The sequence below is a fragment of the Phoca vitulina genome, unplaced genomic scaffold, assembly GCF_004348235.1.
Source record: "Phoca vitulina isolate PV1807 unplaced genomic scaffold, GSC_HSeal_1.0 scaffold5, whole genome shotgun sequence".
In the NCBI taxonomy this organism is placed as follows: Eukaryota; Metazoa; Chordata; class Mammalia; order Carnivora; family Phocidae; genus Phoca; species Phoca vitulina.
The window spans coordinates 32,489,538-32,514,051 of NW_022589708.1; the positions used below are offsets into that span (position 1 = coordinate 32,489,538).

The following is a 24,514-nucleotide window of genomic DNA, read 5'->3' on the forward strand; positions in this document are numbered from 1 at the left end:
CAGCTATTCATGAGATAGGTCCAATCGGTCCGAAGCTTGTGCATCTGCCACGTGATGACACATGCTAGCAGAAAATAAGGGAGGAACCTATGACCCCGCTCTTGTAAAAACCTCTTACCGTTATCCTTAACTGATTACCTCGCTTAATGTTTTACTCCTGCCACACCTGCCTGACAAGACCCCAAACCTGAATTGATAGAACTGTCTCATCTCTCCACTCAGACACCCATTCTGACACCTATTCCGGCTGAAGAAACTCAAACAAGTTTAACTTGGTATCACCACAGAGTCCTGCTGCCTAGGTTTCTGTTCCATTTCCTTTCCCATTTTCCTCAGTTTCAAACATTTCACTTCCTCCTTCAAACTCCGTAAGTGTCATCACTCTCTTCAGGCTTCAGCAAATGACTCTGCTTCCGGCTTCATGGAGAGGCACGGGGCTTCCAGATTTGCCCTCCCCATCCTCTCTGAAGGGGCAAACTTCTCCACTCATTCCTGCACGCTAGAGGACATGTTTCTGAATGATTCCCCTCCTTTCTTGCAAACCTGTAAACTATCTTGATCTTATCCTGTCTCAAACAAGCATTTGTATTCTCCATTAATAAAACAAACAAGCAAAACCAAACAACAACAAACACCCCAACCCTACCACTACTTCCAGCAACCATTCTGATTCTTTCCTTACCTACATAGCCAGGTTCTGCAGAAGATAGCTGTGTTTGAGCTCTTTGATTCCTATCCAATATTTACCGCACCTTCCACTATAACTTGGCCTCAGCACTACCATTCTGCTAAGCAGCGGTCAGCAAACTTCTTCTGTAAAGACCCAGATGGTAAATATTTTTGGTTTTGCAGGCCATACGGTTTCTGTTGCAACTACTCAGCTTTGTTGTTACAGCGTGAAAACCGGCACAGACAATACATAAACAAATGATATTAGATGCATTCCAATAAAACTTTTTATGGATGCTGAAATATGAATTGTAATAAAATATTTGTGGATAGCAAAATATTATTGTACTTTGGATTTTTTTTGAACCATTTGAAAATACAAAAACATTCTTGCCTTATCAACCACACACAAACAGGTGGCAGGCCAGATTTGGCCTGCAGGCAGTCTTCAAACTCATGCACTAGACCTATTCTTTCCAGCATTACCAATGACCTCCATATTACATTCAAACTAATGGGTATTTGTACTATCCTTAGCTCACTAGACTTCTTTCCTGAATTGTCCTCTAGACCACTTCTTCTTAAAGCTCTTCTCTTCCCCGTATTTTGTAACACTGCTCTTCTCTATGTTTCATTTTTTTCCTGTCTGAACATTTTTTTCTGTTTTCCTTCCTGAACCCCTCTACTCCAGCTACCGCTTAAATGTCAGCGTTCTGTAAATTATGCACATTCTCACTGGGGGACCTCATCCACAGCCTTGGCCTCAACATACCCATGTCTTCTCAGTGTACCAGCCCATCTTTGATTCTTGATTTCCCTCTGAGCTCCAGACAGACATAATAGACATTTCTATCTAGAGATCCCAGAAGCATTCAAATGTAACTTTTCCTAGACTGCAGCTAGTATATATCTATAAAGTCTTTTCCACCCATGAACAAACAACTGTTGTTCATTTGTCAGGACTAAAAAACAAACCACAAATTGTCCTACCTAGAAGTTTCCATATTTTCTCTCTCCCTCCCTTTCACCCTCTCTCTCTCTCTCTACACACACACACACACACACACACACACACACTCACTCACCAGTACTGTTGAGTCTATCTCCTTAAATGTTCTCATATTTGTTAACTATGCCCAGCTCTACTACCTTACTGGAGGTCTTGATGCTTTCTGTCCTGGAGTACTATGCTAGACAGCCACACTAGTTATTCTTTATTTCCCGTCATCCTCCCATTTCAAGATACTTTCTCAATGTTTCTCTACCCTTCTCTGTCCCGAGAGATCAACCTATAATTAATGCAACTTCTGGCTTTCCTACTCTCTGGCTTCCCATTGGATTCATTCTCTGGTAATAGGCATAGGGCAGTAACAGCTTCCTGCTCTTGTGGTTCCCTGGGTGCTTTACCATCCTTAACCCTGTCTACACCCTGTAAATAGTCCTTCAGTAATCTCTCTTCAGTTAAGCCCTTTGAAAGTGCCATCTGTTTCCTACAACCGAAATACAAACAAACTTGTATTCCTGGTTCCAGTCCATCCCCACCCATTCCGTGCTACCCTTAGACTAATACAGCCGAGCCGCAAATGTGATTATAGTTCCTCAATGACCTGCAGTGGTTCTCAAGTTAAAGTCCATATCCCTTAGCTTAGCTCACGAAACCTCCATGGTTTGATAATATCTATTGATATAGTCTTATCTTCCACACTGCTCTTTCCTCCCATAAACCAAAAACTGTTTGCTGTCACTCAAACAAGCCATGCTATCCATTCCTCCTTTCCTTTCCATTCTGTTTTCCTAATGGAATTCTTTACCTTCTCTCTTCAGCTTGCCAACTCCTACTTCAAAATTCAGCTCAAGTGTCTCCTCTTGTAGAATCTTCCAGTCTCATTTACATGCCCACCAATGTATTATATACCTATCATACTTTTATCAGACTTCAGCAGTAATTGTGGATTAATGCTGTCTCCCCACTGGTATAAACATTTTGAGGGCAAGGAAGATGACTTATTTTAATTTGTTGATCCTAGCTACAAATCATAGAGCCCTTGACTGGTACTCCTCTTCCTTCTTCTTAGCAGACACAAAATTAGCAAGAGTCCTCTTTCTTTCTGCTCACTGTGAGGAATGTTCCTAAATATCTCAAAACTATAATCTAGGGCCTTGAATGCTTAGTATTATTCTACATAATGGGAAAATGATCATGAGTTGTTCTCCCCAGACTGGAGTCTGAGAAATAATGGTAAAAGGATCTCTCTGGAGGTCATATTCTCTGCAGCTACTCCTTCTCTTACAACAGGTAGCTTGGCTCCTCCAAGGCACGTGGCTGAGGACAGAGTCTGAGAGGAACAGGAGGACATTTGCAACAGAGCTGAGCAGGCCAGATATGCACTAGTAACATATATCTCAGTTCCAAGCTTTGGGAATTTTACAGGGTATTAGTTTGCTGTATTTACTTGTCTTGAGAGTCAAGTTCTTAAGAGAGAGTAGGCATGAGACTCTTGAAAAGACACTGATTCAGTCACCCCTGTCATCATCCTGGTCCTTCTCTGCACTCTGAAGTTTAAGAGAAAGAGATAAAAAGAGAGACACAGGCAGATGGACAAACTGACAGAGAAAGAGAGAGAGAAAGGTTGACACTCACTAGTAATGTGATATTGTCACTTCCTGAATGACCAATCTAATTGCTAAAATGTTCCCCTTTTTATAGGGAGAGCACTTGCCCCTACTTCAGAAGTTGCCCCAGGCAGTAGGGATGGATGCCAAGGTGATACAGGGACTCTGACCATCGCTCCATCGCTTTCACTCAGCCCCTGAAATCTCCTCACACCCTGAAACCTTGCACGTGGTTTTGGTCTGTAAATCACCATGGTAATGAGCACTACATAAATAACTCATAGAGTTCAATAGAAAAAAAAAAAAACTAACAATGAGCATGAATAATGAGGAAGTAAGGGCTTTGTGCACTAGTTCCAATTAAATTGCTCACAATAAATAAACACACTTATGCTTTCTTGAAACTGTGGGTGCTGGCTTTCTTTGCCTAGAGAGAATAAAGACCAAATAAGTAATAGAGAGGAAACTGGATTTATTGATTCAAATATAGTTTAAAAATAGGAAAGGTGGCCTGAACAGTAACAGGGGAAATAAGAGCCAGTCACAGAGTGATACTGTGCACCTTCAGTAAAAACAAGCTAAATAAAAACAAAGATTTTTTAAAAATTGTTTTAAAGAAAAAAAAAAAAAGTCTCCCAACAGGTCAGAGTTAAATATAAAACTATTGACTAAAGTGGAACTGAACATGCATAAGAAATGGTTAACGATGTTTTGTAAGTTCAGCCATGACAGTATTAGTGTAGGAAAAGTCTGCCTTTCAATATTTTGGCAATAGCTTGATAAGAAGCCAACAGGAGTTTTCACAGAGCACCTTAAAAGCCTGTCTTATCCTTGGGGTTTCTTCAGCCAATGAAAGTTTGTCATGATGATGTAATGCTCCTGAGTTGTGTTTCAGCACCGAGTATGTGGTCACCGGATATCATGCCTGAGATATAGGTAAGTTTCTGGATCAAATCTTTCTTTCCAGCCTGTTCCCCTGCTTAAACTAATTTCAGCAGAGATCATTTGGTTCTCATCTAGTTTACTATCTCTGAACAGTTTTTTTTTTAATGTGGGCTAGGGTTATTATAGAATTGTAAAGACAGCTGGTAAACAAAATGATGGGATCTAAGAGTCAGTTTTCCTCTGTTATTAGTATGAAGGCTTTTACTCCTCAGTAATTTATCATCACCTCAGAGGGGAAGAGCAGCAATCAGGGTTATGTTTTATTTGTTAGGAGAGTTCTAGTCATTTAACAAACAAGTTTTACTAGAAAGACATTTTCAGGGAGATGGAAAGATTTCTTTTTAAGGATTCACACTGAATTTGACTTAAATTATTAAGTGAGCCCCAGTGAACTGTAAGCAGGGAACAAAGTTTCAATGTTTATTGTAAATAGAGAATATATATAGATCCTGCCTCCACAGAGGTTAAACCCTACAAGAGAGATAGAGAGATAGCACGCTATTTGTTTTCTATTTTTAATTAAGTCAAAAACAATTTACAAAGGAAAAAAAAAAAAACCCTAAAGATTTGATGACCTTTAGTAGCCTGATAGTTATATGAAGTTAAATAGAAAAAATAAATAAATATGAATAAATAAGCTAATTCTGATACATGGATGTGCAGATGCTTTTATATGTAAGCGCCATTTTTAAATTTGGAGTATTTTAAAAATTTGAGCGGGGTAACCAGCACAACCAATGGATATGTACCTCTTTCTTTTCTCTCCATGATACCCTCTGCAGATTGGAGATTTTTAAGGAACTTTTATTGATACCAGTCAAGCTGTGTATATTCAAGCAACATGAGTTACAGAAAACAATTATGCAGATAATTTAAGAATTTTTTTAAAAATCAAGAATGCTACTGGGAAAAGAGAATGAGTCAGGGGAGGGGCCTACAGGGAGGGGAGGAGTTTAATAACATGTTACCAATAACACTGATTGAATTATCCAGATGATTAGTCATCTTTCCCTTTCCCTCTGATCATATAGACACAGACTCTGAGAAGAGCATCTCAAGTAAGAGTGGGGGGGAAATTATCTTCAGCAATGAGGAGAAACAGAAAATGTTAAGTGTTACAGATTTTCTAACAGGAGAAATATTTTTTTCTTCTTTTGTAGAACTCGGTATCTGATGGGTGCTGATGCATGTATTCTTTTACTAAAAACTTTGCAAATTTCTAACTTAAAAGCTACTCTGCTCTGCCCTCGACTGAGTTTCTCAACTACACATCACTTTCCACTGCATCTGCATTTACTTTACTTCCAAAGAGTGAGGTCATCTCTCTACCGTACTTCCTAAATGGTTAATAGATGCTCACCCCTTGCATAAAATTATCCTCTTCTCTTTTGTTCCACAGTTAATTCATTTTCCTCTCAAAGCATTTGGTATTACAAAGTAAACCTTATAGAAATTTTTAAAAATGTGTCAGTCAGCATAATATAAACATTACTCACTTTCCTTTTCTTTTTTTTTTTTTAGCCATAATTTTCCATAACATTGCTTTGGTGCAGTACTTGGTACTGACACTTGGGACTTAGATAAAATCTTCTATTTCCATAGCATCCTATGATTTGTTTTTTGCACCATAAATTCTGTACAGGAAGCCAACACGGTCATGAGAAGGGATAAAAGTCCTGTTCTAGAATTGAATGAATGAGTGAGAGGTGCTCTAGAATGACTGATGGAAAGAGTAAACATTTCCAAGAAAAGGAAACGGTATGGATAAGGTGGAGAATGATGAGAACAACAGTTCGGATGACCTGGTTTCTGATACAGGATGCATTTGGCTTTGGGGCCATGGTCTAAGCTGAAATCCCAAGCCTTTATCACAGAGCTTTGGGGTAGCACGTGGTAGCTCATTAGGCTTGGGTTCCCAATTCTCAGAGCACCCAGCTGGAAGCAAAAAGGGTATCCGTGTGGATTAAAGCACAGCTCATTAGTCTGCCAGCCAGGCCTTTGGAGAAGCCTAGAAGGAGTCCGCTTGGGGTTCTGCTTGATCTAGGAAACCTCTTTGATCCTTACTCTGTGATGCAATGATGCAGAAAAATTCAGGAATTTTTAAAATTCTTTTTTTTACGAGGAAGATATTGCTTAAGGAAGAACCTTAGGGCATGATCTGAGCACGGATGGGGACCGATAATGCACCCTTGTGATTTATCCTGTGGACAGAACAGGACTTGGAAGAGACAATCCAGGGGGTAGATCTCTTTGTATGTGTAAGGTCAGAAGGTTACAATCCAATTCCAGCTTTCCTGAAATCAGAAGGTTATATCTGTCCAAAAGACAGCCTAGAGGATTTGTAAATTCACAAAGTCTGGTAACCCAGAAAATAAGATTCTGGTAACCCAGAAAACAAAGTTTCTATCCTTAAAGAGCTTTCAGTTTCCCTTGATTTGTTAAGTCTTAGAGAATAGTACTCTGATCCATCAAGTACAGAGAAGTAGAAGTTTGTGGTAAAAGGAGGATGACCACACACCCCAGTGTGCCAAAGATGGTCCCAGCTTATGCCTCTTATCTCAGTATAATTATCAATAGCCCTTCTATTCATTCTCAGAAGGTCCTGGTTTGTCACTCACAAATGATGAACCATTAAAAGAATTTAAATATGAGGTAAAGGAGGATGGTTAATCCAGGCAAGAAATTCTGAGGCCCTGACCCAAGGCAGTGGTCATGGTGATAGGGAGGAGCAAACAGTGTCCATTTCCCCTTTTAGAAACAGTACTCCCACCTCCTCTGGGAGAGTGTCTCCCCTCCCTTTGTGAGGTGTCTCTGTATGTCAGTCAATCAAGGGTCTCCACAGGCCAGGGGATGGGCATGTGACCAATGAGCCAACAGGATACTCTCTCCCGGAACTTCGCCCCTTGGGCAGAACGATGAGATCAGAGAAGGGGAAGCTTGGGCATCACTTAGTGGAGCAGCCGAGCACGGGCAAGCCCAGTAAGCAGGTCCTGCTACAGAGACCCCGCCCCCACCCCCCAAAACCAGCCCCTGTCATCTCTGGGTCAGCTCTTCAGCCTTCCTTTCACTCTGTGAGTTCCCTGGTAGACTTCCCACAAACATCTTTTTCGTTTACCTTAGCCAGAGTTCCGGTTCTGCCGTTCCCTGGAGGCCCCACACAGATGATCACTGTTGTCAGTATGCTCCAGGTACATATGGAGGAAAAGCGAGGCGATACACTCACGAACAAGCACTTTTCTTTTCACGCCGAATCTGAGCCATGATTTTTGTAAGGCAACTTCATACCACCATCTCCCTCTATCCCTTTCATATAGTTCGTAAGATGCCGTATCTACTTCGCAGCTAATTTTCCTATCATCACGTGTGAATATATACACAGCAATGGAGTTTGCTTTGTTCAAAGGCAATTGTTGGTGTTGAATTTGAAGGTCTGGCATCTGTCGGTGAGAGTCCAAGAGCCCAGGATTTGTTTCCTTACCTCTTGTGGTGGTTCCAGTACTACATGGTGGGGGGGGGGGGGGGGATTGCTGCGAAAGCAAAAGGCTAAGACTTAAAACAAACAAAACAAAACCAAAACAGACTCCACACACAGACCTTTCCTGGGAGATTATTTGTCAATGAAATGAATGCGCGTGTGAAACCGGAAGTGTTTATTTTGGTATTGTTCTCCTTTAAGCCATTCGAGGCATGTAGTGATGCCTCTGCGGTTGTAACACAGCTAGAGGGTGCTGAGCGGGGACCTAGCCCAGGCTGAACACACTCGCTTCAGGTGCGGGGTAAGGAAGTGAGGGGGCGGGGGGGCAAAGGGAATACTGGGGAGGGCAAGACCATACCCTGCGATTGGCTGGATTCTGATGCAGCATATACTCTAACGTCCTGAAATATGGTAGGCAGGAAGTCTCCACAGATGCACTCTGCTGCAGTTCTTGAAAGGCAGGAACAAATTTAAACTGGGTTTTGTAAAAACAAATGACATCATTCCTGCATACTCTGAAAAGCTGCAGCCCCAATGGAACATTTTCCCATTTTCCCCTTTGCTCTTTATGTGTCTGACTGCAGGGCTTCAGGTTTTTATGCTGCACGTTTAACTGGCTAAATCTTGCAGGGAATAACCTTTCATCACTTGCCTCTAAAAATAATAAAATCCAAGAAGAAAATAGAGAGGCATGTAAAAGTTCATTTAAACTCACGTTTAATCTCCATGTGGCTGTTATCTAGAGACATGACAGCACATGGGAAGAATTCTAGTGATTTGAAAGAAACAATAACAAAATGCTGTATTGGGGACTGTCATCATGGAAATTATGGCACTGATTTATTTTGGGTGGCCTTCATTGTACAGTGCTCAGCACTGCTGGTGGGGAGGACGAGGATTTCCATTTAGGGATTTTTCTGGGTTTGCATTGTTAGCTGCAAAAGTAATCAGGGATCTGTTGTAGTTAAGATGGTCAGTGAAGAGCTGTATTGAAATAGTGTTCAAGATGTGCTGTTCCTCACTGTAGAATTCCACAAAATAGAAAAGATATGTGAATCTGAAAGTTGTTTTGTTTTTTTTTAATGCAGCAGATCTAGCTGACTTTCAAAATGTTGTCTAAAAAGCTAGACACCTGGAAATGAAATATTGAATCTTGGACCTATCGAAATGTGATGGAAGTTTTCTCATTAAGAAAACATTTGTTTAAGCACTGTCCTTAGTCAAAGGATGTCCCAGGAAGTTCCCTATTTGTCGATGTCAGTCCTGTATGAGCAACTGCATGGACACATACAGTGACAGCCCACCGAGGCTCAAAGCCTACCTGGTTTTCTCAGTCCCATCCCTGAATCCCAGACCTAACTGTTCACCTTCCTAAAACCAGTTTCCACACCTAATTCTGGAAGCTGCTTTTCTTTACTGAATGGACTGTGAAAATCTTTTCAGTTTAATTTTCTTCAACATTATTATTAGATGGCAAACAAAAATGAATTTCAAATCACAAGGATGAATTTTATATGAAGAAATATATTAGATATCTTCTGAACTGAAGTATGCACCTAAAACCATACACCCTTAAAATTCTCAGTGACATATTCAGGAAACAGAGGCAAGATGATGCCTGCCTTTCTGTCTGAAATGAAACTAGCCCAGAGATAATCTTAAAGAGAAATGAAGAAACCAGTCCATACGCCCATCCTTGTCCTCCCCACTAAACATTAATTTTACATCTCTGGTTCTGCATAGTTCCTTTGATCTTCAAATCCTGGAAGTCATCTTTGAAAACCCCACTTTTGTTCATGCCATTATGAATTAAATACTGGCTACTGCGTAGACCCAAAGAAAGTCATATGCCAGCAATCGAGAATAATATCTAAAATAAATGGAGATACATTTACTAGTTAAGAAGTGCAAGGCACTGGATTAGATAAACAAGTCTTTGTTATCAAGGATGAGACCATTGGTTTATTTTCATTGCCCTCCTCTTCAAAATTGCCCTCTCATTCTGAAGGAAAATTTTTAAAATATTTTTCTGGATGATTTTCTCCATTCTATTATCTGAAATTGTTTCCACTTGGAAAAGATGCCCAGCTAGATCTTCTTATGGAACTAAACGTGATTTCCTCTTGTTATAACCACTTTTTTTCCATTAGAAACACTTTTTACATGTGGGAAGCATGCTTTATACTTCCCAGTTTGGGAAAAGAAGAGAGAACTTCCCAGCACCTCCTTCTGAACTTCTAGCCTCTCTTCTTTTTTCTTACTTTGTCTTTTACCTCCCTGAACTGTTGGAGCTGAGGAAACAGAAATAGAAGCTTGGGGCTGGAGTGGTTGCTTGGACCCTTCCTTGAACCTTAAAAATTAAAAAAAAAAAATTTTAAGAAGTAGAAAAGAGGAACACTGTATAACAATTTCTAAGTTCTACTCACTCTGCTTTGAATTCTTCCCATGGCATGCACATGTTGAATGTTTTACACCAAAACTGTCTATGGAATTTTCTTTCAAAAAATATCTTACAACATTTAAAACTTTGAGTTTAATTAAAAAAAAAATAGGAGGGGAGTATTAGGAGATGTAAAGGAACCTAAATTTAATTATCTTTTGCTGATAATTGCTGTGTAACTTAAGACAAGTTTATGTTATTGTAAAAATGCAATGGAAATTCTACCATTAATTAAATTTGCCCAAAATTTGGTAGAAACGAATCCCATAATACTGACATAACTGTATGTATCCACTCCAGTTTATGTGGCAAGCAAATAAAAAGGTGTTGTGAAAGGCATGCATGGGATGCAAGGACAGCAAAGCACAAGCCCAATCACATTGCCCTTCTGCTGAGAACTTTCTGATGGCTTCCCATTTCTTTCAGAGAAAGCCCAATACCCTTGCAGAGATCAAGGTTCTGCACTCTGCTCCTTCCTGCCTGACCACAACTTCTCCCCTCTCACCTTACTTGCTCAATTTCAGCCACACTGAACTCCTTACTGTTTATTAGACAGTCCAAACATATGTCAACTTCAGAACCTTCACAGAAACAAATTCCTGTGCCTGGAACAATGTCCCTCTAGATGGACATGTGCTAGCTCATGTGTTTCCTTCGGATCTCTGCTCAAAGGCCACGGTTTCAGGGAGGCCTTCTCTGACCACAATATATAAAATAGCAGCCTCCTCTATCACTCATCATTACTCGCTACTTCCAATATCGTTGATCCCCTGTAGCCCTCTTTACTTTTTCCAGAGCACATATAAACATCTGACATTCTCTGTATTTTGTTGACTTGTTTATTGTCTGCCTTCCCCCAGTGGAAGGAAAGCTCCATTAGGGCATGGGCTTGGCTTTGTCCCCCCGTGTCTACAACAATACCCATCACAAAGAAGGGGCTCAGTGAATATGTGTTGAATAAATGAATGAAGAATTAATGAATGTCTGATTTTTAAATCCTAACATAATTCCGTATCTCTAAGACCTCTTTATATGTGTCTTCATAGAAAAATTATACTTCTCTTTGTTCCTGAATCTTACATCACTGAAGTTGTAATTAGACATATTTAACATTAAAATATAAACCCTAAGTTTTTTCATATTGAAAAGTATACATTAATATCAGTGACCCTCTTTCAAATATGATCCTATATACTGCCTTCTCTCTTCTGCCCTTGCTTAAAAATTAACTAAAATAGTAGTGCTTACTGGTTTTTCCAGTGACCCCTTACATAATAATTTCCTTAATTGGTTTCAATCTGTGTTTCATTCGGCTCCAGCACAGAAAGCTCTCCTACACCTTCTCTTCATTCTTAATGTTTTCCTCATTCTTGTCTGTCTCCCTGGAGCCCTTGAAACCATGAACTTTCAATTAATTTTTAAAATTTTTCTAATTTCTGTTTGCAATGGTCTTACCCTTACCCATTACATTGCCTTCTCTTTCCCCGCTGGAAACCCTGCTCTGTGAGGTTACTCCAACTGTAATCTTTGGACAAATACAGTGGACTGAGTGGACCCTCATGAAAGTGAATTCTCATGAAACAATGAGCAAAGGAATTCCTGATTTGGATGAGTCACGTAAGAGATGTGCTTCGAAAGAAGCTGGCTTTTTCCCTTCCTTAACAATTAAAGGTTTCGAAGCAGAAGTATGTTTAAATACAGAGTTAAAGGTTAACCTGTTTTTTTCCTGTGTTTCTGCATTTTTTATGGTTTTTTACTCTTGTGCATAAAACTTTTTTTATAGAGCTCTAAACTTTAAAAGAATTTAGGACATTATATTTTCCATCTTCTACAATTTCACAAACTACCACTTGCTGGTAAAATCCTGCCATGTTAGCTTCTCTTCTTTTTCCCTATTCCTAACTCCCATATGGATCTGAGATCTGAACATAAGCATTGCCATCCAATAGAACTTTCTGCAATGATGGCAATGTCTTAGAGCTGAACTGTTCAATACAGTAACCACTAGCGACATGTGGCTATTGAGTGTTTGAAACCTGACTAATGCAATGGAGGAACTGAATTGTTAATTTTCAGAAGGGCATCTTTAATGAAGATAAGTTTCCCGCACCAAAAATGGAAAGAGTAGATGAACTCAGTCTACACCTACATGTAGTCTACATCTATACCCAAAGCTCATATCCTTATCTTCTCTTATTCTTTATTATTAAACACTTTATTATTCCCAGTGTTTTTCAGGAAAATTCCCTAGAAAAGTAAAACTGGAAAAGTACTTGACAGTCAACGCTCAGGGATCTGTAGTGAGAGAGGAACGTTTGTCAATATTATAATGAAACTAGGGCTCCGTGTTAACTTTGGGTTTAGAATCTTGTACAGCGACTCTGCTACTACAATAGTAGAATATACTTAATTTTGTTACTTTGCCCACACTGCAAGGCACTTTTAGGTCATGATTTCCAGATGGTAAGATTCAGAATGGAAAGAGAAAGTGACCTAGAGACCTTGATAACCTGACTTCTGAAATACCAGTGTTTGATTACATAGAATCTAAGTTGTCCCATTTCTGTCAATGCACTATTACCTGTGATAATTTGACATTAGTTGAAATTGAACAGTGTTCTTAGCAATACTGTGGGGAAAATATGAAATTTCAGTCTTCTCCAAATGAATCCACTCGGCTTAAAATGTGTTTATGATACTATAGAGGATTCCTTTGATTCTTAAATTTTTCCATCTTTATAATTATAGAAATCCCTCTATATCATGGGTGTTACCAAAGTTTAACATATCTTTGCTTCTTTGTATGTTTATATAGGACTCCCCTCTTTAATTTTTTTTAATCTGAGTACAGTTGGCACACAATGCTACATTAGCTTCATGTGTACAACTTAGTGATTTAACAAGTTTATACATTATGCTATTGTCACCACAAGTGTAGCTACCATCTGTCACCATACAGCGCTATTACAATATCATCGACTGTATTTCCTATGCTGTGCCTTTTACTCTCATGGTTTATTCATTCCATAACTGGAAGCCTGTATCTCCCACCCCCCCTTTACCCATTTTGCCCAACCCCCTCCTTTGGCAACTATCAGTTTGTTCTCTGTATTTATAGGTCTGATTCTGCTTTTTATTTGTTTATTCGATTGTAGTTTTGTTTTATTTTTTTAGATTCCACCTATGAGTGGAATAATGTGGTACTTGTCTTTCTCACTCTGACTTATTTCACTTAGCATAATACCATCTAGGTCCATCCATGTTGTCTTAAATGGCACAATTTCATCCTTTTAATGGCTGTATAATATTCCTGTGTGTGTGTGTATGTGTGTGTGTGTGTGTGTGTGTGTGTGTACATACAACATTTTCCTTATCCATTCATCTATTGATGGACACTTAGGTTGCTTCCATGTCTAGGCTATTGTAAATAATACAGCAATAAACATAGGGGTGCATATATCTTTTTGAATTAGTGTTTTCATTTTCTTTCAGTAAATACCCAATTGTAAGACTCTTTTTTTATTACTCTCTAGACATCATGTCTTCATAGAGTTGCTCCAATGGTGCCACATCATTGAGTAGGATGTTAACCTATAGCCAGACAAAATATGTCAAAGGCCTAGGGGGAAAAATCTCTTACCCACAGCTCCACAGGGTTTATTCTGCAGAACACTATTTTTGAGATACTCCCTGACCTGAACAAAACAAATTGAAAAGACGGAAACTACATTATCCCAGGAAAATTAGAATACACACTGACATATTAAACATTCTGAGAAGTCCAGTAGCAAAGAAACCTGTTGACTTTTTTTTTTTTTAGATTCGGTGTTTCTTTGTTAATTTGGCCTTAGAACACTTTATTTTCTCACCTGACATCTCTGAATAGCCCATGGAACTAATGTTCCAGAGAATACACTTTGAGAAATCCTGTCTCAGCATTAGGATATTCCTAGGTATCATTTTCTTGTTTCCAAATATTCTGGTGTATACCAGGTCTAGATACATTCACCAGACTCAGAAACCATATCGATTCTACAGACTCTAGATTTGAGAGGGTTTCCAAGAGGTCAGTAAAACAGATGATAGTTGATAGATGATAGATAGATAGATGATAGATAGATAGATAGATAGATGATAGATAGATAGATAGATAGATAGATAGATAGATAGATGATAGATAAAGTTTCACCATGTAATACAAGAGTCCCCACTGAGAACTTCTCTAACAGTTTGTAGTTGCTTTGCCAAGAGGCTTCAAACATATTGGGAATCACAATTGCTCATCAAGTTAGAAATTGGTCATTAATTGCAGATGCAATTAGCTTTATGATGATTCCTTGTAAGTAGGCTCTTGTAGACAAGATTTCCCCCACTGAAAATACCTGGAGGGTCTGTTACAAATAGCAGTTCCCAGGACCAGATAACACACAGTAGTTTTCATGATTTGCCTTAGTTTTAGCTTGATTTCTTTGAGACTACAGGAATGAACACTCCTACATGACTTAGTTAAGGAAATTATCTGTGTAAGGACTGCCCATGAAACTACTGTGTGCTGAAAATGAAAAGTATCTCTAAAAGTGAGAAAAACATCATTAAGATAGTCTTCCCTCAGGAACAACACTACTTAGTATCTTCTCCCAAACAAATAATAAGTAAAAAGGAAAGGATTTACATGGTGTCCAGATTTCAGAATTTTACAGTTCTGAGATATTTTTTATCTACCTAATAACTACTATCTCCAAACCACTTTAATATGTGAGTCTCACAGAGAGTGCCTTTATCTGCTTCACGGATTCTTCTCTAGTAAAGATCTCTAGCCGTGCTTTTAATCTATATTCAAGAAATTGAAATCAGGCAATGGCAGTGGATTGCGTGAGATAATACTGTATAGAAGACGAACTTTGGAGTCAGAAAGACATAGGTTCACAAATCCCGACTCTAACAATCATAAGCTGTGTAACCATGGGAGCCTATTTAACTTTTCTGAATGTCATTTTCTCCATCCGTGAAATGGGTGATTTGGCACCTACAACAAAAGATAGTTAAGGGAATCGGATGAGATAGTGTATGTAAAGCATTTAGAACAGAGCCTCGAAAATAGTAAAATGTATCCAAAAATGGGGATTATTACTCTAAGCTGTTTATTTTGGTCTAGAAAAACTTTCTGAATTATTTTTCTTTATATATAGTTTCTAGAAAATAATATTCAAACATCCATTCTTTAAGCTACATATCCCATGGATTTTATTCCTTTATTCAACAAATGCTCTGGTCACTAAAGTTCAGGAAATAAGACAAAGTCCTGAGCTGTGGTACAAATGATAGCCACACATCACAGCAAGTATACTATGAGAGAGGCGTGATCACAGTGGTGTGGGAAGACAAGAAGGGAGTAAAAAATCCTGCCCAAGTGTGGCTTGGTCTTTTTAGGGAAGAAAGCAGAGGATTTGTGTCTGAAAGACCAAGGGAATTTGCCTGGTGGAGGAGAACGGAAGGGTCTTTCAGCAGATATATTAGGAAATGAGATGTCCAGTGGGGCTAGATGTCCATATGTAATTTAGGGAGGAAAGACAAGAAAAACAGGGTTCAAGAGTATCTGTATAAGATGTTGGAGAAGCCAAAATTGGTCAGGCTGGAAAGAAAGGGGAGAAAAAAGTAATTAAGTTATTACACATCTACTGTGGCTGACATCTTACCAGATGCTTTATCTACACCTTGGCATCTAAATCAAATGACAACACCCTGAGACATGTAGTATTATCTCTGTTGTGCAGGTGAGGAAAGAGTGGCTCTCAGAAGTTAAATAAGTTGCCCAAAGTTACATAAAAAGAAATTGAAAGAACTTGGCTTCCAGCCCAGGTTTGTCAGATGACAGGGGCCAATGCCAACCTCTATTTTAAGCAAGGGGAACCAGCAGGGGTCTTCAATCAAGGAAGTAATCTCATCAAAAAAATTTTTGAAAAGAAAGTATGGTGACAGAATATAAAATGATGGGCTGGAGGGAGATAAGTCTGAGGATTGGGAGATAAATTCGAAGTTATCACAGCTTGGAGGGAGAAAGATGAAGAAGGACACAGAGAGCCAGCCCATGTGCAGGTGGAGAGAGAAACAGTTCTTAGAGAGACTCAGAGAGGCTTGGGTACCAATTGGATGTGAATATACCTCAGAATAAAATCTCTGAACCCAGACACGATAGAATGTATGTGAGGGAGAAATGTGGGCTTCATTAAAATTCATTAAAATATTTATGTTAATTTGGAAGAGCAGAACCAAACACGTGGCAGTGTGTCATCTAAACCTGTGCTACTCAGAGTATGGTCCACGACCAGCACGTAGATGTACCCAGGAAATGACAAATTTCATGCCCTACTCAGGACATTTTGAAACAATCTGCATTTTAATGAGATCTCTAGGTCAAAGAAAAACTAACGTAGGAAAACTAAAATTGAGGGTAATAGAGGAGGAAGGTGTCAGAGAGGATAGGCAATTTTCTATAATCTATAATTTTTACAATCTATAATCTCTCAAAAGCATTCTGGTTAGCAATGATTTTATTTCATATTACTTTTATTATGTTAAGAAGTTTCTAGAAGAAGCAGCGACAGGTGCTGACATAGCCAAGATGTAAAAGGCAGATGCTCCTTCAAATTCAGTACTTTATAAAAGACTGCCAAATCCAAGCTGTAACCGAATGATTAGGTAGCATTTGATCTGCTTATTTGGAATGTCAGCAGGGCTAATGCTTACATAAGCTCTATGCTGTCTCATAATGTCCTTCAGTTACCAGGAAAATAGAAATCCAAAAGAAAGTCTACTTTATCATCATGATTGCCTGAGAAGGGGACAGAACAGAAAGATCTTAAAATATTTTCTGAACATTCAATTGGTTCATTCAATACATATGTGTACTAATGTGTGTGTAGGTATGTAATGTCTTGAACACTGTCCTGAATTTTACTATTCTGCTCTCTAATTGCTATTGATCCAAAGTCCCAAGATTGTACCCAACAATTCATGAGAATCAGAGCCAACACAAGTAGGTTTGTAGGAGTCTGTAGGGGAAAAACAATGATAGACCTCAGAAAGGCTATACCAACTAAAACTCTCCACCTGAGGTTTGCCCTCAGATCTCTTCTAGACCATTGGCCCAGTGATTTGTACCAGACTAGCCCCCCCCCCCCCGCCATTTCATCTACCCTAATGAGCATTGACATCCTTTGCATAAAGAATACCAGGGCTACATATTCTCATTGTCTTATAACTTGATCCTTTAGATGTCATGGGGAAGTTGAGATAGTTTTTCTTGGCTCAGTAGGAAAATGTATACATCTTAAGCTGTGTTATGAGGCAGTGGTGTTCAGATCCCCTCTCTGGTCAGAACACCCACATTCCTGTGATGGCAGTGTCCTGAAGAGCTTATGGTTCCCATTGCTGTTTTCATCACCATCATTATTCATTAACAAAGAGGTTTGAGAGCCTGCTATGCCCAGGCACTGTACTAGGCTTTGGGGCACATAGGGGAACAAAGCCACTGCTCACATGAACCTGACATTCAAGTGAGCAAAATAGATAATGAACAAATAAAAAATACAACCATAAAGTAACATCTAGTAGTGATAAGTGGCAATAAAAAAACATAGCATGATGTACTGGGAAAGAGCCATAGGGATGCTGTTAAGTCAGATTTCTACTGGGAGGTGATCTCTAAGCTGAGATCTGGGTCAAGAGGTTAGACCTGGGAGAACAGCTGCAGGCAAGAGGACCTGCAAAGGCAAAGCCTTTTGGGCGAAGCCCATTAGGAATGTTTGGGACATGTCAAGAAGGTCAACACAACTGGGGCAGAGTGAGAATGAGGAAGAGTAAAAGGAAATGGTCAGCCTGATGCCAGACCATGCAGGTCCTCGAAGGACCTCAAGGGTCACAATAAGGTCACAACATCAAACAAACAAATCTTTCATTTACTGAGACAGGCACTACACTAATAAAAAATATACATTTCTCAGTCTGATCCTCACAATAATCCTGTATATGGCTATCATCATTATCCCTCAAGAAGACTGAAATTTGGAGAGATTAATTAATATGACCAAGGTTCTGTACACACCTATCCTTTCTCATCCCATCCTCCCACCTAAGAACTCTTTCTAGTCTCTTACTGTCCATTAAAATCTGGCTGTTTCTTTCCAACTATACATTCTGCTTCACCAACTGACCATGGATGGCTAGATTCTGTCCTCTAAGTCTTGGAGGACCTGACTTTGCCCACTTGCCACCTTAGGTTAGAACACCAACACTTGGTTCTGGCCCCCAACCACACTAGTATCTCCTGCTGACCAGACTGTTTCTTACGGTTCTTCAGTGGGTTGAATAATTCCTAACTCATGCACAACTGATTTATCTGTCATCCTCACTACAAGGTAGTATCGTTTTCAAATCCGTTTGCAGGAGTTTCCTCAGAAAAATGCTGGAATTTGAGAAATCTGAAGCATACATTTTAATGACGTGAAAACCTAATTTAAAAAGTAAAATCTATTTAGGACAAAAATAAACCAGATAACTTTTCTTTCCTCTAATGCCTTCTGTCCTACAAACTGGTACATTTTAGAGCTAGTTCTTTTTAAGAAAGTTCTGCTCAATGGGGCAATAGTTGTTGTCGAATAAATGGAATAATTTTGTTTTCCATTAAGGCTTTGATGACAATATTTAGCTTAGCGTAATCGTTGTATGAACACTTTAATGAAGGTTCTGCTCAGGTGGGTTTTTTTAAAAACAAAAATCAGACTTTTCTTATGCTGCTTTTATACTGCAAATGGACCTATTATCGGAGGGCATGTAAGTCAGCTCTAAACTATCACAGGCTTTTTTTTTTTTTTTTAATTTGTTTTCAGGATAACAGTGTTCAAAATCCTCTCCAACAATTTGTTGGATTAATATATTCTCCAGCAATTTGTTGAACTGCAGGAGCTGAAAAAATTCTGGGCTTGTAAAGAAACTGCAGTGTCTAAAACTCTCCAGAAGCCCTCAGAATGACAGGGCTCTTGACCAATAAAACGTGAGATTCAAGGAACACATTGTCACAACTCAGCAAATAATAAGGAGCAGGTATAAGTATGACATCACTGAAAAGCCTTCTCATTGGCGGTTCCACTTTGTGCTGGTTACTGTTCTATTTGTGGAAGCAGCAGCTTATTCAAATTAACCTTTTCATGCAGAGGGGAGGAGGAAGGTGGTGAGTAATACACTGCAGTCTTTTCCCTGAAGGTGATGTGCTCAAATTCGCTTTACATTGCCTTTGAGCAGGCAAAATAAAAATAAATTCAGCTGTGGCAGTGTTTCACAGGGATAATAGCTGCTTGAATTAGATCAGGTCAGTGAAAAGGAATGGAATAGAAGCTGTTGCAGAGTTAAAACAAATTTCCGAATTTTCTCTTTGCTTTTATTCCCACCCACCCCACCCCACCCCCTGACCACCACCCCCTTATTATTTCTCCATGCCTCATTCTTGGATTCAATTGCTGTATAGATCAGACTCGGTATCCCTCCAATCAGCCATTGGAGGGAGGGATTTCTTTGAACACTAACACCTCTTCCCTGTGCCATCTAGGGGTCTAGCAGACAGGTCAGATTAACGGATGGTTTTCTGGCATTGTACAAATACTCAGGAGTCTGAAGCTGATGAGATAATTTAATCACATTTACTGTAGTCTGTGAGGAACTGTCATTCTCTATCCTGTTACTGTTATATAATATAGGGCCTCCAGCTACATCAACGATACACAGGAGAGCCCACTCATTTTTAACTCTTAGTCCTTCGCTTTAACTTAGGAGCGCTCCAATGGAGGGGGCCGTTCATGTATCTATTCCTTTTCTAGGTTGGCTCCTGGTACTTTGCACAACTTTGCTTAAATAAAGTGCTTTGGTCTTTGGCCTTATGTGATTTTATGTCTTCAAACTTCAGTCTCACTCTCTCTTGTCATCTGCAAAGATCATTCAGGATATAAACCATGTAAAAATTTTGAATCTGGCTTTAAAGAAATTGGCTTTAGTCCATTTCTCATTTCCAGTATTTATATTTTATTCCCTTCCCTCTTCACCTCCTCCTTCCTACCTCAATATGCCTGTCCTTGTCAAAGACCAAAAAAAAAAAAAAAAGTGGCAAAAGTCTACAGAAAATTGACAATAAGTCTATTATCTCTGCCACAATATGGGGTGTCTTAGTCTGTTTGGGCTCCTATAACAAAATGCCACAGACCGGGTGGCTTATAAACAACAGAAATTTATTTTGCACAGTTCTAGAGGCTAGATGTCTGAGACCAGGGTCAGGTGAGCGTCCTCTTCAGGTGCAGATTTCTCCTTGTAGCCTCACATGGAGGAAGGAGCTAGGGTGCTCAGCAGGGTCTCTTTTATAAGGGCACAAATCCTAATTATCAGGGCTCCCCCCTCATGACTTAATTCCCTTCCAAAGACCCCACCTCCTCATACCATCATCTCTGGGGGTTAGGATTTCAACATATGAATTTGGAAGGGACACAAACATTCAGACCCTATCATGGGGTTAAGCAGAAATGGCTATATTTGCAGTCAGAAACAAGTCATTCCATGCAAAGAGCTAGCTATCTTTGCTCCAAACTCAGGACTCCTTGCTGCACCTCTACTATGTGTCCTTAAAGAGCTGTTAACCTCTGAGATCTTAGTGCTTCCCTTGCTACTTCACTAAGAATACCAATAATCTTGTCATCAAACATTAATGACATTGTCACCAGAATGATACTACATGTTACTTTCCCATTTGGTCTCTTTCGACTTGTTTTGCCTCTCCATCTTACAGTTCTTTTACATTTATCCCCGTGTTGTAGCTGTTCCTGGGTTCCCAGCAAAACGATACAGATTCAGAAAATAGTGGCTGTGGGAGGAAGGTTAAGGGCACTAGGTTTTCATCACCGCTGAATAAAATAATGCAGGAGGAGGTGAAAGGAAGAGGAGGAACTCTGGGAAGCTCTGTGGCCGGTGGGGAGCCGGTGTGTGCTGGGGTGATGAGCAAAACCGAGGCAGGGAGGACGAGGCCTAGGCTGCCCGCATCAATGCCACGCGCACGACCTGGCCCTGCCCAAACCCTGCCAGCTTTCTGCCAGGAATCACCCAACTGCTCAGCTCTTTCATGGATAGCTGCCGAAATCCCAGGAACCAGGTGTCTGGCGCAGTTTTTAGCACAGCTCTCTGTATGTCGCCGAAACCCACCAGTCTGGCGTGCCCAGCTTTCCATATTTTGACTTGTTGCAATTTTCCCTGCCTAAGCCCAGCCCTTCCTTTGAAATGAGACTGTTCCGTGGCCTACCTTGGCAAACGGCTCTTGGAGAGGAGCTCAGAGGTTGCCGACTTGACCTGGCGCACCGGGCACTTTCAGCTCATTATGCCTGAATGCTGCATTGTTCCTGTGCTGAATGAAGTTTTAGAAAATGACTTTCAGATGTTAGATTCCCATTCTGGTACTGTTTTTCCCCCTTGCCGTTTATAATCTCATAAAACTCATCATCTTTGTTTGGCTCTGGACAAAAATGAAGAGACTCGTAAACTAGCATCCTAGATGAGAGGGACTGATACCAATTTGAAATGCTTCAGCTTAAGAACAATTTAATTATTAAGAATAATTTAATTATTGCCCTTTCACTGTACATACCTTTTTTAGTTTGTCAGTTTGCTTCTTTTGCTGGAGCTCTCTAACCCGTTGGATTATTTTAGGCAGTGCCCGAAAATGACTGTGACCCTCTTTATCTGAACTCTGATCAGAAAGCCGCCTAGTTCTCCTCAGGTTTTTTTCTTTTGTCCCCCCCCCCCCCCCCCCCCCCCCCCCCCCCCCCCCCCCCCCCCCCCGCCCGCCACCCTTTAAACCAGAAAAGTAGCTGCTGAAAGCAGAACAGTTGCCATGGCAACCTCTTGGCAGCTTCCTCTGAGGCGAGTAACAGTGCTGATTTCCCGAGGAGGGCTGGGTGGGAGGGGGTGGAGCTCTGAGGAGGTAAAGGAAGGTTACTGTGCACTTAGTTAATATGCAAAACCACTTACGCAGTGCTGGATGCGCAGTGAGTAAGTGCAAACAAAGCCATGCTTGATCAGCTAACACGGACTTTACACACTAGTTGATCTGTCCAAGGATGCAGATGTTGGCTCAGAAAGAAATTTTGCAGTTGGACAGTAAAGGACACAAGAGGTAATACTACAAGAGGTTAAACACTATTTTTGTAATGGTTGGTGAATATGGACAAAATAAACAGAAGCTGAGGTGTAATTTGCCTTGCTCCTCTTTTGCTTTGTTCAAGGAAAAACACAGCAATCTAAATCACAGGGATGGTGTTTTCTCTGAAATTCTAACATACTGAAGTTCAAGTTTGCATCAATTAAACTCTATGTAAGATAAACCAATATGTTCAGATATAAGCAAGTATAGCATAATTTGGTTTGTGCTTAAACAAAACATACGGCTCAAGTAGCATCTTTCACCTTGGAGTTTTCAGACAAAGAAGCAGCTTAGAGTAACTTGGGGCTGGGAGTGGGGGCGGATGCTGTTGGATCTCTTTTTTCTCTCTCTCTCGCTGGCCCTCTCTCTCTCCCTCCAACTTTGATAAATCCTCGTTTGTTTCCTGGGGGCTAGACAGGGTGGACGTCAATCCCCAAGAGAGTACTGGGGAGCCTCTGGTGCAGAGTTTTTCTGGCAGAGGTCACCTGCATGAGAAATGAGCAGCCTGGCTGCGAGCTGAGGAGGCGGCCGCCAGCCCCCTACCCCAGGGCCTGCAGCCTTGCATGTTAAAGAAGAGGCCGGCTGATGGAAAGCCTGCAGCAGTGAGCTGAGGTCTGCCCAGCAGGTGTCACTAGGGATTTAAAGCTTACCAGACCTTTGGGATAAGGCCTAGGAAAGAGCCGAGTAATGATTAATAAAGCTTACTTTAAAATATTTTTGAGAGGTTATATGTGAAATAATTCCAAGGAGTTCGCCTTCCGAGGGAAGTTAAAATGATAGCTACAGCTTGGTGTAGATGATTTCTGGGCCATTCTCTCCAACGCTGTATCTCCATTTCTGAGTCCCCATTCCAAAAACCAGACGTGGACATAAAACTCTCAGAAGGCACACTGAATCCCACACGATGGGGAAAATATACAATGCAAAGCCAGAGCGAGTGTAGGAAATGATTATTTTGGTAGGGATTCCCACTTGCAAAACGAACCTCCATGTCCTAGCACCATAGATGTTGATTTTGTAAGTAAGCTCAGAGTTAAGATCAGAGTCCACTCTAAAAATGCAGATGCCCCAGGAGTCTCTGTATAAATGAAGTCAGCTTGTATTTTATCAATGATTAATATTTTTGTTAACAGAATCATATATAGACTACCTCTAATTTAACAATAACAACAAAAGCCTGCATTGAAGATACTATTCACTTCCTAATTTAGGCACCTAGAAATATGCATATGATCATTTTCCTACCGGTTAGGAGTAGGGAAAACTTTTCTCCCTTAAACACTTTTTTGCTGTTTTCCTCTTTGTCTTGTCTGCCTGGAAGGTCAATATTAAACTTCGCCATGAATTTCAGTAGCTTCCCTAGCTTAGATTTTCTCAAATAATTTCTCCTCCATCCATCTTACATTATTCAAATCATGGCTTCCTGTCTTGTTTTAATTATTTTATAGTTTTAACATATCTGTACTTTATGCTGTGTCTCTTACCTCACATGCATTTTGGTGTGGTGTACCCACTTAGAAGGAAGGGAAGGAGGAGAAGAAAGGAGGTGCGGAAGAAGTAACATGACCCTTTCCTCAGCCAATACTCAACATCTTGTGATGAATTCGTTAAGAACATTTATCTTCACTTATGCTTTGGGTGGTAGAAAGAAGGAGTGAGAGTGGTGGTCTGGGAGGGGCCGAGCTTGTATGGGTGCTGAATGCAGTCTAAGCGTTCTGGGTGTCTGAAATGGTGTGAATGTCGTAAGATGGGAGAGAAGCTGGAAGCAGAGGTGTGATCTTTTGGAGCACTTTACAAAGCGTCCTTGGGTGTAGTTTTACCTTGCAAACGAAATGAAATTTCTAACACGTAGATATAATCCTTCCCATCCTACAGATAAGAAAACCTGAGACAGGGATGTTATCATTTAGCCAAATGGCATTACATAACAAACTCAGGACAAGGAACCAGCCCCCCTGCTCACAATTTCGCTACTGATGGGACTCCAACCTGGGAAGAATGAAAGAAATCCACAGGGTACACAGAGACATGACACAAATAATCCTTTGTTTTTTCTCCTGGGGATGCCCCATCACACAATACCACCAAGGAAACTCTCCCACAAATGAAAATACCAGTCTGCAGTTTTGCGACTGTGGCA

General features: G+C 40.2%; 1 protein-coding gene across 4 annotated transcripts in view; it reads left to right on the top strand.

Annotated features, from left to right (window-relative positions):
• Positions 1-4,032: 4,032 nt before the first annotated feature.
• The window catches only part of KLF12 (Kruppel like factor 12), a 578,056-nt gene continuing 557,574 nt past the window's right edge, over positions 4,033-24,514 (top strand). Inside the window, exon 1 of one of the 4 annotated variants that reach the window (XM_032402856.1) lies at positions 4,033-4,218. The gene's annotated coding sequence lies outside the window, so the exon portion shown is untranslated. Of the gene's footprint in view, positions 4,219-7,850; positions 8,004-24,514 lie in introns of those variants that run through there. The other 3 variants (XM_032402855.1, XM_032402857.1, XM_032402858.1) reach the window with 3 other exon arrangements.